This window comes from Microcebus murinus, chromosome 24 (genome assembly GCF_040939455.1).
Source record: "Microcebus murinus isolate Inina chromosome 24, M.murinus_Inina_mat1.0, whole genome shotgun sequence".
NCBI classification, from domain to species: domain Eukaryota; kingdom Metazoa; phylum Chordata; class Mammalia; order Primates; family Cheirogaleidae; genus Microcebus; species Microcebus murinus.
Window position 1 is genome coordinate 13194774 of NC_134127.1, and position 20129 is coordinate 13214902.

At 32.2% G+C, this 20129-nt stretch overlaps 1 protein-coding gene across 1 annotated transcript in view; it reads right to left on the reverse strand.

Moving 5' to 3' along the window:
• The window catches only part of DLC1 (DLC1 Rho GTPase activating protein), a 414054-nt gene extending 396480 nt beyond the window's left edge, over window positions 1-17574 (reverse strand). Inside the window, exon 1 of the mRNA XM_012739809.3 lies at window positions 17491-17574. The gene's annotated coding sequence lies outside the window, so the exon portion shown is untranslated. The remainder of the gene's footprint in view (window positions 1-17490) is intronic.
• Window positions 17575-20129: the final 2555 nt, after the last annotated feature.

Below are 20129 nucleotides of genomic sequence, written 5' to 3' on the forward strand. Positions count from 1 at the left end.
AAACATGCATTACATGTACGATTCTCTTTTTGTTTGGAGAGCTTTGTAGAATCCAAACCATCGATGTGTTTTCCAAACATAAAACTAAGCCTTTGAGCACAAATAGAGTTTGTGATGAATGATGTGAAATTCACTTTGTATTTTAAATTTGGTGTTGTTGATTACAATGTTGGCTATTTAATCAGTAGGTCCTTTTTACCTGGGAAATAAAAGTGAAATCTTTTATTATATGTTGATATTTGAAAAGAATAAGTTAACTAAAATAATGGTCTATCAATCTTTCAAATTTCTGTCACTACTTTACTCTCATATTCATCCTTTTGCTTCAATTTCTGTCCTGAAACTGCTGCAGCTAGAGCTAGACCCTTACCATGTCATGCTCCAATTACTTACTATACCTCACTTTTCTCTGGATGTCAATATGCTTTTATATCAATACATCCTATATGATGATTCTAGGTTAATCTTTGAAAACTTCTTGGATAACATCACTCCCATCGTATATAGACTGAAATTCAAGATTCTTGACCTTTATTATTAATATATAGGTTCTACTTCCGTTTACAACAGGGTTTAAGATCCTGGGTTTTAAAAGTCAGACAGTTGTTAGTTCAAATCCTAGTTCTTTCAAATATAAGTACAGTTTGCAAGGATTCATTGTCCTAGCCCAACTGATGTGTTTTGAGAGCCTGAAATTAGGCAATTGCAGAGAAAATAGATGAAAAATGTAAAGAGATTGGGGGTAATAAACTAGGCAAACCTTGATGCCCAATTGATTAGAAAAAAGAAAATGGCTTGAAGTATGATATCTACCTTAGGCTACTGGATGCATTACCCTAAAGAATCCAGGAAAAGGAAATAATTTGGCAGAATGAAGAGGAAATCATTATTTTGAATTTGGTATGTGAGATCTAGGTGAATATATTTATTCCAGAATAGTTGAGATCCAGGGAAAGAGAGCACAGGCAAAGATAAAAACTGGATGCAGCAGAATATTTTCCACGTTCATCCAACATAAGACCACTAAATATAAATTCACTCCATTACAAAAAAATATAGCCTGGGGTTATAGTATATTTAAAACCCCAATTTTATTGGGCAATAAAGCAATAAAACTAAAGTGCATTCCATAAAAATGACAGAAAAAGATATTAAATTAAAGTTCAAATAAAAATCTTGGTACCATTTACCTTGAACTTTTGGCTCAATATAAGACAATTCAGAAATTATGGCTATTTGACTATCTCAGCAGCTGTTTTCTCAAAGACTAGAGATATAGGCTTGGGCTTCATGGGTAAGTGATATTTATTAGAGTAGGAGAAGTTTGGGGACTGGGAGAAGTCATGGCTACTCTTTTGCTCTACATTTAGGGAAGTTCTTCTGTTTTGTGATCAAGCATATAGTTTGGGGGATAAGTGAGGAAGAAGGTCACCTCTCTAACAAGCCAGATTACCCCAGGGCAGTCAAACCAGTGACAGATGGAGTCAGATTGCCCTCACATTCCTATAAGAGAAGATATTTTTCACAGTTCTGGACCATATCCACTCAACATAAAACAGAATCTGATAATAATTATGAGTTGCTAGTGCACAGTGAGAAGTCAAATACCAAAGCCAGTTCTTGCCAAGTTTGCCTTTGTATTTTAACCACATGATCCATATTCTTCATTAGGCTATCCTTCATCTGTCCAAACAACAGACCATTGTCAGTTTATAAAACTTAACCATTCTTAGCCCAGGCATGCTTATGTATGCTTCTTTAACATTATAATAGAATAGAGATGTTTGTATTTCATATAATTATAGAAAATGTTAATTGAAAGACATAAGACAAAACTGAATCTTTCTAAAAATGTTTGCAAGAACTAAAGGAACATTCACTGTTACAATAGTGAGAGGCGATGAGTCTCCATTTCTTCTGGGAAAATTTCCGTAGAACTTTCTGACAGCTTTGAGATAGGTACTTTGTGGGTAAGATTGCATGTGCTCTTTCATAGTGACATTCAGGTGAATGTTGACTCTTGTTGAGTTGATTTTGCACTGCAGGATCCACTGGAAGCTCAGCTGTTACATCACAGAGAGTCATCACCAATTCACACTTATTTCATGACCCTGGGGATTTTTTTCCTGTTGATTAGCTATTTGCATGTCTTATTTTGTGAATTGTTCTGTTCATCCTTTCTGCCCAGTTCTATATGGAATGTTCAATTATTTTTTTCTCACAGATATCAGGGGCTTTTTCTGTATCAGTGGGGTCAATTATCTTTTTTCAAACAGATATTATGTGAATTTTTTCAACTAAAAAATTAAAATACAAATGGTAAAAGGAAATATTTTTAAAATCAGGGTAAAAGAAATATACACTGTAATCTAAATTCTAAAAACATATGTGTAAACATAGTGTTTTAGGGAAAATGATAAACTACACCAAATATATTAACACTATAGGATTACTTTAATTTTCTTCATTGTATATCTATATTCTTTTCACAGTCTCAACAATTAACATATATTATTCTACCAAAAACTTACCAAATCTTGGGAGAAATAAACCTAACATGCTTATATAAATATATATTTATATATACACACACAAGTGCATGTGCATACATACACACCATACATACACATATGCTTTTGTTTTATTTTCCCTCTTGAAATTTTTCTATACATATATCTTTCCATATATATATTTGGATTGGCACCAATCCTATATATACAGTATTAAGGACACTTTTCGATTGTAGTCTCTCAACTCAAAGATACTCTTTGAGTATCTTTCCTAGTTATTAACCACATTATGAGCCTTTCCTTTCCACAATAGAAGCTATAAAACTCACATTCTCAGTCTCTTTGCAGCTACAGTACAGACATGTCACCTAGGTTCCACCAACTAGGATACCCAGCAGGAGCATAATATTTAGAAGTGGCCACATATGCTGCAATCAATATTCTAACAAGTATGGTCATGGAAGCAGCTAGTTCGTTGGACATGGCAATGGTGGGTCTCCAGTGCTGAGTATCTTGCGTGCTAAGAGGAAAACACTGACATTTTCACTAGAAAGGCCCTCATTATATGGTTGGGCAATGGATCTGGCTGTTTAGTTTAATAATTTTGCTTTCTAACCCTCCAAAATACTCTAGGAGCTTAAAATATTCTTTAGTATAAAATGCCTTTTAGAAATGTTTTATTCAAGCATTCTGCCATCTTTCCTAATTTTTTCTATTGGGATATTTATAATTTTTTATTGAACTATAAGAACTTTCCATACACCAGTAGCATAGCTTCTTTGTTATAATGCTTGATTCTGCACCCCCCAAAATTATCTTTTATTTATTTATATTTTGATATCACTTCCATTTTTATTAATAGTTTAATGTTCTGTATAACTCATTGCTTTATTTTTACTTTAAGTGTTATTGTCTATCCAAAATCTAATAAACATGGACCACTATATTTCTCCCTAACTTTATAAATTCTTTTCTTTTTAAACTTTAGCTCTTTAATTCATCTGAAATGTATTTTGGTAACTGAGCAGCTATTTGTTGAAACTGTGGAGTGAATCTTGATTAGCCAATCTGGCGGCTGACAAGGTTTTCCCCATAGAGTCCTTGTTCAGAGTCCTACCCCTAAGAGGGTGTTTTGGGAGTAGAGCCCAGCAGAGGGCGCTACTGCCTGAGCCAACAGCTTCTTTTTGGAGCAGTTTTGTTGGCCTTAGGATATTTCAAAAATTATTTTATTATTATTTTTTTGTGTGTGTCTAAGCAATGATTTATCTGCTAACCAGATTTTGTCATGTTAGCTTCCCAACTGTTCTATTTGAATCTATTACCTATAATTAATCCCAGAAATCTTATTGAGTCATGCTCTTCAAACTGGTTCACACACTTATGTAACCTCCTCCCTTTTTTCTTCCAAATATTTCCAAGCCTGAGTGCTATTTCTCTTTTGTTTCTGTATAAGGTATTTAGCTTTAGCAGATGAATAAGATAGTATGGTCTGAGGTAGCAAGGCTGTTCATATTTCTTCCAAATTTGCACTGCAATACTACCCACCTCACTCCACCCAATCTGGGTTCCAGTTGGAATGGATTTTTAATAAGAGCCAAAGTCCATTTTGTTAGCAAGCAGGCCCAAAAGAGGTGTTTTGGAGAGGGAATCTGACATCCCTAATTCCAAATTCCTGGATCCCTTAGTTTCTTTATCAGCACACCAAATTTTTGGAGCATCAGAGAATTTAACTGCTTCAGTTCAGCTGGGAACATGTGGTGGCCATTAGTGCTGCCCATCAAATATTTCCAGTTTTTCTTCTAGGCACATGGTAGGATTGCAATTCTATGCTCCCCTAAAGCTGAATGTGGCCACCTGATCTGTACTGATCAGGGAAACGTTGAGTGGAAGTGATGTGTGTCACTTTTGTGTAGAAGTTTTAAATGTGGACTCAACAACCTGCCAGTTCTAGACAGCCTGGATAGAAAGACAGTCCAGTGTGAAAGAGAGCAATAGAAGTGTTCTCTGAATGAAAAATAAAGTTTTGCTGTTTTAAGTTACTTAGCTTAACAGGTTGTTTTTTACAGTATATAACAAAACTCCTCCTGACTCATACAGAATTGGTACCATAAATTGGGTATTATGGAAACAACCTAATTTGAAAACTTACTTTTAAAAAAGAAGACAAAAAGAATATATTGACAAAAAGAATATATTGTTATATTCAGAAGTTGTACAGTAAAAAGTAATTGGGAAATTGGTTCTGCACATCCTTGAGGTAAGGCTGTGGTGTGGCTAAATAGCTTCATTTGTGTGGGTGTCCTCATGATGTTTATATTGTTGTACACCAGGGTAAAACTTGACTACTGTGACAAAGCACAGGCCAAGAAATGGAGACAAAATACTCATGTAAAGATCACCTCACTGCATGAAACCCATAAAACTTGAATAAAAATAGACAAATAATAAGACTGATTTAAACAAACCAAGAAACCTCATGACCTTCTGAAGTACATTCAAGCATATAACAAAAAGGCTATGTCACTGATGTATGGGAAGTTCTTAGAGTTCAATAAAAAGACCTTCATTGATTTTTCCTGGGACAGAATAAGGCCTTTCGATTTAGCCTGCTTATCTCTGTTTTCAGTTTAGAAGAGTTTTCTGTAATTGCTGCTTCTGAAACCAGTGTTTTGATTGATTATTTAGGAACAGTATAATTCTTAGCTTCTATCAGCACTATTTTCATATTTTGTCAGGTTCTCCTATATTACTTTCATCTCTTCACCTTTGCATTCTGAGAGAATATCACAAGTTTGTCCTTTACATCAGTTTTTCAATTTTATGCATAAGTCTTCTTCATGTCTAACACCCCCATTTTAATTGTGCACTTTACATTTCCTTTCCTTCTAAACCCAGTGACTTTAGGTCTTATACTGCTGTCTTTCCAAGGCAATATTCCGAACACTTTTAAAACACATACTTGCAATGTGGAGATTGTTGCAGAGGGTTTCAAGCAAGTTCAAAGCAATAACCTAATTTCAAGTTGCTTTTATTCTATTTTTGATTTCATACAAAGCATGTATAAGTTAACAACTTATATCATCATCCCTTTCAGTTGGTCTTGTAGATTATGGAAGTTCCTCTCAGATTTGACTATTAATTGACTCTCACTCTTTGATTATGATTTTATTGTTAGTTTTTATATATTTCTCTATAAACCTCTTCATTTGTTGTAGGAAAAAATGGGATAGTTGTTCACAGACACCATTATTCTCTTTAGACCTCCAGAGAATATGAAATACAATGATTAATGATCACTTACGAGATTGTAATCATTATTGTTTTGCCACAATCACAAGCAGGCAGATCACTAAAAAAAATTTTTAAAAAGAAGATACCCTTTGCTCCTCCTCCCAAATCAAAGCCATATTGAGTTGCTTTTAAATGTCCTTTTTTTGCCAACAAAAATCACAAGGATATTCTTTTTGAAAGACAGTATTGTTCTAGATGTCAGGTGACAGTTCTCCTGACTGTTCTATTATAAATGTGTTCATTTTTATGAAAGTATATTAACTATCAAAGCAACATCAGTGAATATAGCATCTTTACATAATGTAAAGAATAATTAGGTAAACAGAAATAACATATCTTTCAGTGTTCCAAAAGTTATTTTTGTGTTTGGAATTTTTGATAAAAGGAAAATTTATCAAAATGTCCTACTTCGGGTGTCTTGAATATGCTATCCACGAATGAGATGAATATCAAATAAATGTTAAAATTTATTTTTAATCTTCTGGTCTTTAAGATTAAGGAAAAAAGTGAGAAGCAGATACTGAACTTTTGAGCAGCTTTGACTCTTGTTGAGTTAAAGAAATCTGAGTAAAAGATATGCTGGTAACTACTGGAGATATATATTTAAATATAAACATACTTTCAAGTAAAGAAAGATTACTAATTGTGAAGATATGTATTTTTAACACAATGCCAAAACTTGCCTGTGGTTTATTTCATTGCAATATCTTAAATAACATCTTTAAATAGAATAGTAAATTATTTTTTCTCATAGACTCACAAATGTTAAGTCTATCTAAATAAAACACTTTCGATAAATCTTGTAGGAAACGATGGCCATTGTACGTTATCATGTTATAATTTTCATTTCTAAATATATCACACAAAGATGATATAGAAAAAATAGGATATTAGGAAGTCTCTTCCTTTTATACATGTAATCCCCACATGTATATATACATATATCTTCTACAAGTATATCTGATGAATTTAATAATTCCCTGAGTTAAACAAGTTTTAGTATGCCTGCAGCAAATGGCCCACTTTGGATTTGTCATTTTGAGATGAAAAGTATAAAAGTGATGTAGAGAGAGTTAAAATGCTAAATAAATTAATTTTAATAGTATCACATCTTATAGTCAATTACTGGGTAGATTCCTCAGCACAAAACTTTGTTCTTTGTACAAAACATAAGGTATTAGGAATCTTTAAAATATGGCCTTCTATATATATTTATTCTCTCTATATATATCAGTATTATATTGTCTTCTGGAATTAGTAGCATGGTGAGAGTAGAGACAATTTAAGGAAGGAAAGGGTGGATTTTCTTGACAGAGCCGCCTAACACTGTGGCTCTCAACACCTTGAGGAAACACCCTTCAGCCTATGCTGTCTCTTATTTTAGATTCTGTAATAGGGGGTGTATGGAACTTTCCCAACCCTTTTCAAGAATTTTGATTATCAGATTCCTAGAGGCCTTTCTTAATGGTAAACGATACTTTCATGGAAAAGATAATGCTTTACTCTTTAGGTTAGCAGAGGAGGAATACTGGGATTTTAGGAGTACTTGTGCTTTGAATGATAGTAAGTGAGCTTAGAAAGGAGGCAGAAGGAAGAAGGGGATGGTTGTTAAGATAGATTTGGGAGTATTACAAACGAAAGTTCTATACTTCCTTTATAAATTTTCCTAGGACTTCTTGGCTCCTTCCAAACTGTGGCTTAGTGGAACTAAAAATAATCATATATATAACACTTTACACAAATCATGGTTGTGCTAAGAAGTTGAAGCTCAAGAAATACTTATCAAACACTTGTCATGGCTGATGTCTTAGGATTGTAAATTTTGAGAGAGGTAATTATTTTAGAATCATAAAATTGTTCTACAATGTTAAATGCTTGGGGTATGGATCAGAAGAATGCTTTCAGAATTCTGAACTCTAAATTCTTTTTTTTTTTTTATTTCGGCATATTATGGAGGTACAGATTTTAAGGTTTCAATAAATGCCCATTTCCCCCCCTCCCCCCAAAAGTCTGAGTCTCCATCGTGAGAACTCTAAATTCTTGTGCTGTAGACATACTCTCTTCTTTTCTCAGTCTTCTTTTGTTTGAAGGATAGATTGGAACTCTGGTTCCAATCTTTTTCCTCATAAAAAAGTCCAACCAGGACAAGAAAATTCTGAATTTCCACCTTAATATGTCCACTTGGACTTTTACTGGTTATATAATTAATGCAATTATATTTGTACTGTTGGAGTGAAAAGTTATCATTAATTTTTTTGATATAATTTTTTCTTTGAGACAGGGTCTTGCTCTGTTGCTAGAGATTTTTTTTTTAAATATTCTGAAACAGTTATCACACTTAACTTGGAAAAAAACCCTCAAATGAAAGATGGATGCATTTTCAGCTTGTATCTCAAGTTTTTATTGTAGTTGACATTGGACAATTTTGAAAGTAGAAGATTGACATAAGAAGTGACTGGGCCTTTGTAAGAAGTAATCTGTATTGCTTTCCCATTTCTTATGCTAATCAGTCATGCAATCTTTGTTGAAATCGCCAGTTGAGTTAGTTCTAATAGCATGGTAAAGCTAGTAAAAAAAATAAAAGATTGCCTGAAACACCATCTCATCTCTTGGGCTGCACTTCTCAGCATAGTGATAAATTTGGGTAATTTACTTTTCTGAGTTAATTTAAAATAGGCAACTCTTAATTTATACATTGACAATAGGATAAATATTTCAGTGTTTTTTACATTGTAGTGTGTGTGTAAATGTGTGTGTCTGTGCTTATCTGGGTGTGTGTGTCCCATGGAAAATAAAAACTTGAATGGAATTCCAAGATGCACAAACATGTGAGGCACTGACCAGGGGATAGCACATGATGTTATGATATATGAAGTCTGTGTATAGCTAATGAAAATATTTAATGGATATTTTTATTCAAAGTCAGCATCTTTCTCTCTTGAAAGTTCCCATTCAAAATACATTTCATAACTGCACAGAAGGATTGAGTAAAAATAAAAACTTATAGACACATTCTGATCTATTTTTATTTGAATTGCTACATGCAAGATTTGAAATTGCATTATGTATAGAGTAAGAGATCCACATTTGTATGGGGTGCAGACTTTCATAAATTATTGGGAATTAAAGAAGTTTACATAGAAAAAGAAACGAGTATCAGGAGTATGATTAGTAATTTTTCTCTGCCATTTGTAGTGATCTTCCTTTGGTCTAAATAAACTACCAGAGGCTTCACTTTCCTCATTCAATAGAGAAGTTTATTTTCTAGAGCTCTGGAAATGGTATTTAAAGTTTTTACATACAATTAGAATTATTAAAATTTCAAATAAAAAATTCAGAGGAGTATAAAAATTAAGTAAATTTTAATTGAAATTCAATCACCTCTAAATTCATCTAATTTTTGTAAATATTTAAGAGTAGCGTTTGGTACATGCTGCTAATCAGAGCATTTTCCTTTTTTTTTTTAAATTCCGGTATATTATAGGGGTACAAATTTTAAGGTTTCAAAAAGTGCCCTTTCCCTCCCTCCCCCCACAAGTCTGAGTTTCCAGCGTGATCATCCCCCAGATGGTGCACATCTTACTCATTATGTATGTATATACCCCCCCCCCGGCCCCCTGCCCAATACCTATTACTATAGTTCCTATGTGTCCACTTAGCTGCTGCTCAGTTAATACCAGTTTGCTGGTGAGTATATGTGGTGCTTGTTTTTCCATTCTTGGGATACTTCACTTAGTAGTATGGGTTCCAGCTCTAACCAGGAAAATATAAGATGTGTTATATCACCATTGTTTCTTAGAGCTGCATAGTACTCCATGGTATACATATACCACATTTTATTAATCCACTCTTGGATTGATGGGCATTTGGGCTGCTTCCACAGCCTTGCAATTATGAATTGTGCTGCTATAAACATTTGAGTGCGGGTGTCTTTTTTGTAGAGTGTCATTGGATCTTTTGGGGAGATGCCCAGTAAGGGATTGCTGGATCAAATGGCAGATCCACTTATATCGCTTTAAGGTATCTCCATATTGCTTTCCACAGAGGTTGAACTAGCTTGCAGTCCCACCAGCAGTGTAGGAGTGTTCCTCTCTTTCCGCATCCACGCCAGCATTTATAGTTTGGGGACTTTTTGATAAAGGCCATTCTCACTGGAGTTAAGTGATATCTCATTGTGGTTTTGATTTGCATTTCCCTGATGATTAGAGATGTTGAGCGTTTTTTCATATGTTTGTTGGCCATTCTTCTGTCTTCTTTAGAAAAGTTTCTGTTCAAGTCCTTTGCCCATTTTTTGATAGGGGTATTTGATTTTTTTCTTGCTGATTTTCGTGAGTTCTAAGTATATTCTAGTTACCAGCCCCTTATCAGATGCGTAGGATGTGAAAATTTTCTCCCATTCTGTAGGTTGTCTGTTTACTTTCATGACTATTTCTTTGACTGTGCAGAAGCTTTTTAGTTTGACCATGTCCCATTTATTTATTTTTGTTGCTGTTGTGATTACCTTTGGGGTCTTCTTCATAAATTCTTTGCCTAGGCCAATGTCTAAGAGAGTGTTTCCAACATTTTCCTCTAGAATTCTAATAGTTTCATACCTTAGGTTTAAGCCTGTTATCCAGTGTGAGTTGATTTTTGTGAGAGGTGAAAGGTGTGGGTCTTGCTTCAGCCTTCTACAAGTGACTATCCAGTTTTCCCAGCATCATTTATTGAAAAGGGATTCTTTTCCCCAGTGTATGTTTTTGTCTGCTTTGTCAAAGATTAGATGGCTATATGAGGATGGTTTTATATCAGGATTCTCACATCTGTTCCACTGGTCAATATTCCTATTTTTGTGCCAATACCCAAAGATTCAACCAAGAAACTCCTGGAACTGATAAATGAATTTAGCAAAGTCTCAGGATACAAAAATCAATACACAGAAATCAGAGGCATTCATATACGCCAACAACAATTAAATTGAGAACCAAATCAAAGGCTCAATTCTCTTCACAATAGCAACAAAGAAATTAAAGTATCTAGGAATATACTTAACCATGGAGGTAAAAGACCTCTATAGGGAGAACTATGAAACACTGAGGAAGAAAATAGCAGAGGATGTAAACAAATGGAAATCCATACCATGCTCATGGGTTGGCAGACTCAACATCACATCATTAAAATGTCTATACTACCCAAACTGATCTACAGATTCAATGCAGTACCTATTAAAATCCCATCATCATTCTTCACAGATATAGAAAAAATAATTTTACACTTCTTATGGAACCAAAGAAGACCCCAAATATCAAAAGCAATTCTAGGTAACAAAAACAAAATGGGAGGTATTAATATGTTAGATATCAGACTATACTACAAAGCTGTAGTAATCAGAGCATGTTCTAGGGCAGCTTTGTGCTGAGCAGGCTCAGGGAAGAGTGGAACAAGTAAGTCCCCTATGCATCTTGATTGGGGCCACTCAGACAAAAGCTGGGGCTTTTGTTAATTTTATTGTTTACATAGGAAACAAATATTTTTTTGAAAAAAATAATCTGTGAGCTAAATAATATATAGGAGTGATTGATAAATAATTCCTAATGTCTCTTTAGAACAATCTACTATTTTAGTATTCTATTGCTCTTATAAACTTGAAAATATGGTAAAATTACCCCAAGCTAGTATTCATCTTTTTTTAAAACTTTTACTTCAGTTCACAAACTTATTAACACATTATCATTTGCATGCATTTTTTCTTTACATAACTCAATATGAAATTTTTTATTCTATTATTATTGTTGCCTCTTTGTTCTAATAATCAGTATTCAATAAATCAATTTCTGCAGTGACCTTAGAATATAAAATATTGACCCCAAGTCAACTCCCTAGTGAATCTTGTCATATCAATTTTGGCTCATTTTATGAATGAGCTAAAATTTTGAAAAATAATGTTAAACTTGTTTTTGCTGGTGGGGCATATTATAATTGCAAAACTAACATTTTCATTACTATGAATAAGAAAGAATGAGATTCTATAAAGAATATAAATTTTAAAATGACTTATGTCTATAATTATACTGAAAAAAAGAATAGCTTTAATTGTTTCTATAATGAAAATGTAGTTGAAAATAAATCAAGTAAACATTTAACTTAAGTATCAAAAAATAAGGCAAAAGAAGTAGAAGTAAATTAGGGCAGATAAAACTTGAAAATTGTGAATTAGAAAACAAACAAGCATACTGATTGAAAAAATTCTGCTTTTATAGAACAAAAAATTTAAAAAAAATCACATGTAATGAAGACAAAAAGGAAGAAAAAACATACAAAATTATAAGTTATAAAGCATATATATTCACAATGAGAGAGATTAAAGAATTATAAAGATCATTATAATGTCAACCTCATGTCAATAATTTTATACTTTCAGATCAAATGGATATGCCATAGAACAATAACAAATTACAAAAGTGATTTGAATAAAGGAAGAAAACCTGTACAAATCCGTATCTACAGGAAATTTTCTGTTAATGACTTATCACTAAAGTGGATGCTAGGCTCAAGTGGTTCATCAAAATATTTCAGATGATAAAAAGATGGAGAGTGTCCTAACTTTTTTTTGTAAATTTATTAGCAAATCCTGATAAAGAAAGCATGAACAAAGGATAAACCAAGAACATAAATATCTGTGAATAAACTATGGAAGTTGAAGAGGTCATTTACCCAGAAAATTATAAAAATTGAGGGACATTAACAAACAGCTAAGTAAATGGACATATATAACGTGTATTTGGGAAGACCTAATATTATAATGAGGTCAACTCTGTCTAAATTTATATCTAAAGTTAATCTCCCCAAAATTCTTTTTTTGTGGAAATTGACAAGCTAATTCTAAATAGAAAAATGCAAAGGTATTTGAATAGCCAAAGCAGCTCTTAAGAAAGGAAAAACATTATAAAATTCTTATATAATAACTGAAATGTATATTTGAGAAGGGAAAAAAATCTCAAACTAACTATAATATGCATGTATCAATTTTCATGAGGTATGGACCAGTTGGATGATCTAATTGAGGCTTAGCATCTTCATCATATTCACTATTATCAAATGAACCTTAGTTGAAATCAAAGTCAATACTTAAATTCATTACTTGGAGAAATTGACATTAATGGGAATATCTCAAGAACCCTAAACCTGTGGTTAGAAAGCAGTAGAAAAAAACATGTTTACATTTTTTTAGAAGTTATGCCAAAAATTCTGACCATAAGGGCCCAAAATTATGTAATTCTAAATAATTGTATTTATTTATGGATCTTGATTTAAATAAGGAAAATATGAAGGAACATAGCTTTTTATCTGATAGCCTTTTATTCAATTTATAAACGCTCTCAAGGCATGGATTGTATAGAATTTAAAGACTAAAACTTTAAGTAAGAAGAAACTAATTAAGGAATTCCTAGGGGAAATTAAGACCTAAAGTAATTAAAATTTCTCAGTGAGGCTGTTATTTTAGTTATTTCCATTAAAAGAAGTATTCAGTTATTTATGGTATTTGAACCCCAGAAAATTAGCTACAATTGAAGAATGTCCAAGGAAACTTTAAAGTAAGACAATATCAAAGAAATTTTGCATGTTCTGTCAATTACTAATGCAATTCTCAAGCAGACATCATCTTTACCCAAATCAGAATGTAGAATAAATGTAGTTGAAATAAAGGAACAGTGGCAATATAAAAATATACCATAGCAAAAAATTTTTTTTATTTTCATGTCTTTAAAAATCCTATGTAATTGAAGAGTTCTTTTTTATTTAAAGTAAACTTGTTTTAGCATAAAATAATAAGACTGCCATAAACATTATCCAAAGTGAAATTTTCTCATGAACTTTATTTTCATATCATTTATAAATGTACATTTATAAGCATTAACTGATCAGAGCTTTTATTTGTATTATATATAGTTGCCTATTTACAGTTTAAAATCATTTAACAATGATTTCAAATGGAGTATACTCATTTTATATGTAATATCCATTTTACAAAATCATGGATATTTTTTCAATGTAATTTATATTTTATTCTTTGTTTATTCAGTGCTTCCTAACAAATGCTTATTCATTTATTCTGGGTCCCATAAGCTTTTAAAAGCGGATGTCTACTTTCATCCAATCTCTTAAAATAAAGTCATATGACGCCCTCCTCAACATATAGCTTCATCCGCATTAATATTATTTTAAGTGTGTCAGGCAATTCTAACATAATGCTTACTCAGCCCACCAATAAGTTAGCCTTTCCCTAGGTCTGGTCCCTCATATTTTAGTTCTCATAATCCAATTTCTGAATAACTTTTTTCCCAGCTTCCAATAAAAAGATACTCACTTTTACTTCATTGCACAAATTCCTTTTTGAGAAAATTATAATTTAAAATATTCTGCCCTGTTGATCTCATAAATAATAGAGCTTTTAAAGAAATGCCAATATTTCAGCATGTAAATCATATTTCCTAAATTGCTAGAAAAGGGACAAAACTATTTTTCAGACTATGTGCCTTATTTTTGATTCCAGGAAACTTTATCCCTATAAAGAATAACATTACTATTCATTAGAAAGTACTTGATAAAACGACCAGGCTAACAATATGAAGCTGGGATATGAGATGACTACTTGCAACACTTGGTGAAGAGTCTGGTGAATGGCCAGGGAAATAGGACAAAGAAACAAGGAAATAGAGGGAGGAGGTGAAGAAATGACTTGAGTGTGTTGTGCATTTTCTAAGAAATCGGAGACATTTAATTTTTGCTATATGTAGTTTCAAATTCTAGAAACTGCAATCATATAAAAAATCATAAAAAACCTGTAATCATAAAAAAAATAAAACACCTGCTTTGGTAATTTTGCTGGCTAAGTTACCCAGAAGTAATATTTATATTTCATTGTGAGTGGTTTTTCCATAAGTTGTTTCAATGCGTCCACTATTTTTCAGAATTCACACTATGTTTTCACATTTCAAACTAAAATATATGGCATTGAGCTCCAATGGCTGAAGACATCACAAAACAGGAAACAACCACATATTAGGTACCTCCTGATGGAAGAACACAAACAAGGCCAACTCTGAAGTTCCCAGCCAAAAATAGAACCTGAATGTAAGCAATTCTCAACTCCTAAAGAGCAATTTTTTAAAAAAAATACATAAATCAGAGGAACATGTTAAAGTATACCGTGGTACTACAATCAGCAAAGTGTATACAGGGAAATTGTATAAGACAAAAATTCAGGATTTTTTTTCAACAAAGTGCAAGGAAAAAAAAAAGAAAAAACTAATATATTAAAAGAATCTTAAAAAAAATTCAGTTGCCATGTGTAAGGCTTATTTGGATCCTGATTTAAATAAATGTAAGAAAAAGACACATAGGAGACCACAGGATAGTTACACACTTGCTATTTTCTTAGTAAAATTAAGGACATTTATAATTTAAGGTGTGATCATGGTATTGTAGTGTTTTTAAGAAGAGAGCTTACTTTTTAGAGATTCATACTAAAATATTTATAAATGTAATGACATGATATCTAGAATTTACTTAAAAAATATGGAAATTAGGACAAGTTGAAGGGGTTATGTATGAAAAATGGTCATATGTGTTGTTTAATCTTTACTCCTGGGTACCTAGAAGTTCTTTCCACTGCTCTGTGTGCTTTTGTATATGTTCAGAATTCTTCATATGTTATTTTTAAAAGTTATGGCAAAATAAAGATTTTTCCAAGTTTCTAAGCAAGTAAACCAAAATACAATGAAATAATTTTAACTTTTCAAACATCTTCTATTTCCCAGATATTTGGTTTATATATATATATATTTTTTTTTTCTGATTCTGTGATACTTTGAAGGGAAGGACTTTGTATTCTCTTTTACTTTAAAAATTTGTTTAGATAAAAAGCATTTGCAGAGAATATTCTTCTATTCACCATCAGTTCATTTTCTACATATACTCATAATATAATTGAATTTTAAAGGATAAGTCTTTTTGCTAATTTTAAGATGCCAGAAAATATAATTTCTTGAGGTTTTTAGGTGCAATACCCTAGATTAAACAGCTGCTAATGCAATGTAAAATAAATGTGCTAATTTTAAGATAATTAAATTTCAGATAATGAATAAATTATATTATTCAAAAAATGTGTAGTTTTGTTTAATAAAATTTAGAAAATTACCTTGTTCTGCAAATCATCTGACATAAAAACATTAAAAACATGCAGACTAGTACTTAACTTATAATTGATTCCTGGCACTAATGGAAATATTATCTTGGTTTTTCTCATCAAAACACTGGGATGCTGAGTTTTATTGTCGTCCATTCTAGGTAATGTTTCTGACATCAGTCATTGATATTAGACATAAATCATTCATTATGATTAATATTAATTCTGAATATATTATGAATATAACAATATTCATTATGTTAATATCATCATTCATTATGAGTCTTGGCAATATTAGGATAGTAATTCTTATATGCAATTCACTGACATAGAGTTTGCTTAATGAGAATCACTAAACTTTTATTTTAACATTTTATTTAGAATTTCCTACCAGATATAGAAACAGAAAAGAAGTTGTTGAGTCAACAGAAATGTAATAATATTATAATTAAGGTTTTACAAGATTAATTTGTAGTAACAGTACTTTCCTTGCAAACTCTAATAGATAATATATTCAACATAACATTAAAAAAGATGTGTGGTAAATTTTAATTACTTATCCTGAAAGGTTTCTGCACTCTACATCATATTGACAATTTAAGTCTCCCCAGTATAAATGTTCAAGACCTTTGCCCTGTTTCAAAACAACTAACTGGGTAAATGCAAGTGATTTTAAATTAAGGATGACTGTGCAATTACTTTAGGGAAGAAAAAATTAGCTTATCCATTAGTGTTATAGGTTGCTATAAGGAAAAAACGCTGTCTGTTCATTCAATTAACTTTCAACCTCGGAAGGCAACCGATCATTTCATTTGTACCCTTGTTGATTAAGCAGCTCTGAATTTTTTTAAAAAGCTATGCATTTAGATAATATAACCTTGGTAATTTGTTTCTCTGGGATTGCTTGAGTCTATTTGCTACATTAGTTAATTGTCAGAAAAGTTAAATGATTTCCTAAATAGATTTGGATTAACTTCTATGAAAACTTTATGATAAAAAGAACAATATTAATTGTTTTTATAATTTTTATAACGACTGTAAAAACATACTTAAATGTTACTTCAAAATGCAATAATAATCTTATACTATCTGTACTGAAATTACTCAATAAAATAATGGAGATAGAAACAAAAATGAAAATGCAAACCCCAAATAATATCATCTGCTTTAAATTTAACAAATATTTTCACTTTGAACTATGTAGCAGAAATCATCTTTCCAAACAATTATGTGACAGAGCATTACAATGATCAATTATTAAGAATTCATATTTCCATGAAAAAGCATTACATATTTTAGATGAATATAGTTTCAATCAATGTCAGACAGTGACACTGAGCATCTCAAGTTCTTTTATGTTTATTTAATCACAGACATTTTTCTCTACTTACAGAACTTCATTTCATGAATAAAATATGATCTTATTTTTAGAAAGACTTTAACATGCAAACCTCACATAGTAATGCATATAGTATATTGTTATATGTGATATTCAGTATAAAAGGAGGAGGAACGGATTTTTACCTGGTTAATCACATGTGCTGGTCTAAAGCTGAGTAGAACAAGTGAACTTACTGGCAAGGTCTCGTCTGATAATCATGAGTGAGCAGTGAGCGTGGCAGCAGTTTCAAGGGGTGGGACTTGTCCTCAGTAATGAATTCCCAAGGGACTATTCCCAATCAGAGAATGCTATTGCAGACAATGAAACCATTCTCCATTTGTTGACCCTAGTTTTGTATTTATAATCAGCTGTGGGTGCATTCTTACATCAGTATATTTCACTGTTATGGTATGAAGAAAATTTTGAAACAAGAGTTATGTGAAAACAAGATTTATCTTTCATTTCTTTGAAGTTTTTCCACTGTGTATTTGTTTATTTTAATGTTTCCCCTATTGGGATGAAAAATTTTTTTTAAAAAAAGTTTACTTCTAAGCGTACAATCTCCCATCCTGATGATACAGGAAAGCCTGAAAGAATAGTTGTGGATGGATACATAGAGTCTCTGCTTTGAACATTTTAATGATGGGAGTGGAGCTCACTATTTTTGGAGCCACCTTATTCAACTCAGGACAGTGTTGCCTGTTAAACATCTCTTTATCTTATAGTTATTCATGTATTGTATTTTCCCCCAAATTGTTTACAAACTCATGCATCTCATTTCTGTATTACAAATCAGATAGTTTTGTTCGATTATCTGTCTGAGAGTTACATTTTCCAGAAGAGTTTTTCCTTTTATACAGTTATCCTAACTTGTTTTGACTCATTCCTCACCCAATTCTGACAATTTGCTTTAAGTATATATCCAGACTCTAACAGCTTCTCACCACTATGACACCATCATAACTGGCCTCCCCTCCTCTTCACTCCTGCCCTGCAGTCCATTCTACATACAGCAGCCTGGCTGATCCTATTAAAACATGAGTCAGCTCATTTCATTCTTCTGATCCTCCAATAACATCCACTCTGAAAGTGATCTTGAAAATCTCCTAATAACCTAATTCAGAATCAAATAACAGTTCCTTACCATGGCCTATAATAGCCTGATTCCTGGCTCCAGCTATCCAACCTCATTTAGCACTTACCCTTTCTACTTCCTCATACTCACTCAGTCCCTGCACTGTGGGCACACTGGCCTTCCTGCTAGTCCTCAAAAGTGTTGAGGGCATTCCTGCCTCAGGAACCTGAAGCTACTGATTACTCTCCTGGAATACTCTTCTCCAGGTGGGTTTCTGTGCATTTAGATCTCTGTTCACATATCAGCTCACCTATGAGATCTTTCTTGACTACCTATAGAAATAGCAAATACACCCTTCATAATTCCCTCATTACCTTGCTATATTCTTTCCCTAACATTTAGGCATTTAAGCATTTATTTGTTTGCTAGTTATCTCAACTATAGTATGTAAACTCCATGGGAAAGGAAACTGTTTTATTTGCTAATGTATCTTAGTATCTAGAACACAGCTTTGACGTGAGTGAGCATTCAAGAAATATTTTTTAAATGAATGAGTGATTAAGTTTTGCTTTTCTACCCTATTTTATGGAATATTCTAACCAATAAAATTTAATGGAATAAGTGAAAAATCAGTCTGTAAACCAGCATAAGTGATTTAAAATCCTAGAACTTGAAGACCCCTAATGTTCACCGTGATTAATTTCTTAGCAGCCTGGACTGCATTGAACTTATGGACAATCTTTTCTTGATCTCCTTTAATATCCTTCCAATTGGCTTATTGACCTGTATTATAAGAAAATATTCTATACATAAAAACTGGTTTCCTCAAATTATTCCTCAAATAGTCTTTCAGAAGGTTCTAAAAACTTCTCTGTTTTTCTTCCTTAAAATACGCAAAGTTTTTCTAAAGCACTAATTTTCTATGGGTCTTAATTATTATAATATCCCTTTCACAATAAAAAATTATCTCCTTATTCATTTTAGCAAAATCTCTGTAACTATATTAACAGCTAAAGACTAAAATGAGGTTATCAATTTTGTGAAATGACACATGCAAAAAAATGTCTTTGTCCCTGTTGAAAGCAAAACTTAACTTTCCAGTTCTATTTCTAGTTAAAACTGAAGTTTTTTTATAGACAGTCTGAGGGAAGGTGATACAACTACAACAAACACACAACTCTCATTTTTCCAAGACCTCCATCAATTTGTAAAAGTTTTAAAGATTCTGATAGGTCATAGCTCAATATACAGAAAGTGATGTGACAGATATTACATTCGAATGCAGGGATATGTATGCATAGGGTTGAGATAGTATCAGATTTTTGGAATGATTAGATGTTTTGTTAAGTTGATTTTAAAAAGTAAAGATATAAATCTACAAGTGAATTAAGATAAATGTAAACTCTGCAAGCCAATCAGATAGCGAACAGTAACAAAGTCCTGATTGTTTTAAAACAGTGTCCAGATTTTTTTCATTGTGTATTGTTAGAATTTTAGGAAGAACAGTTTGTCTATCTATCTGTATCTATTTATCCATCTATCTATCTATCCAGCTATCCAGCGATCCACATATTATTACACTTATACATTGGGAAGATATCCAGAACATTTAACAGCATATTTAGCTGGGGAAATAACCAGTTTGAATGAATTTTGGCCATAATCCTGGAAGCAGGGTCTTGGAGCTCCTTACTTTGCCAAGCATTA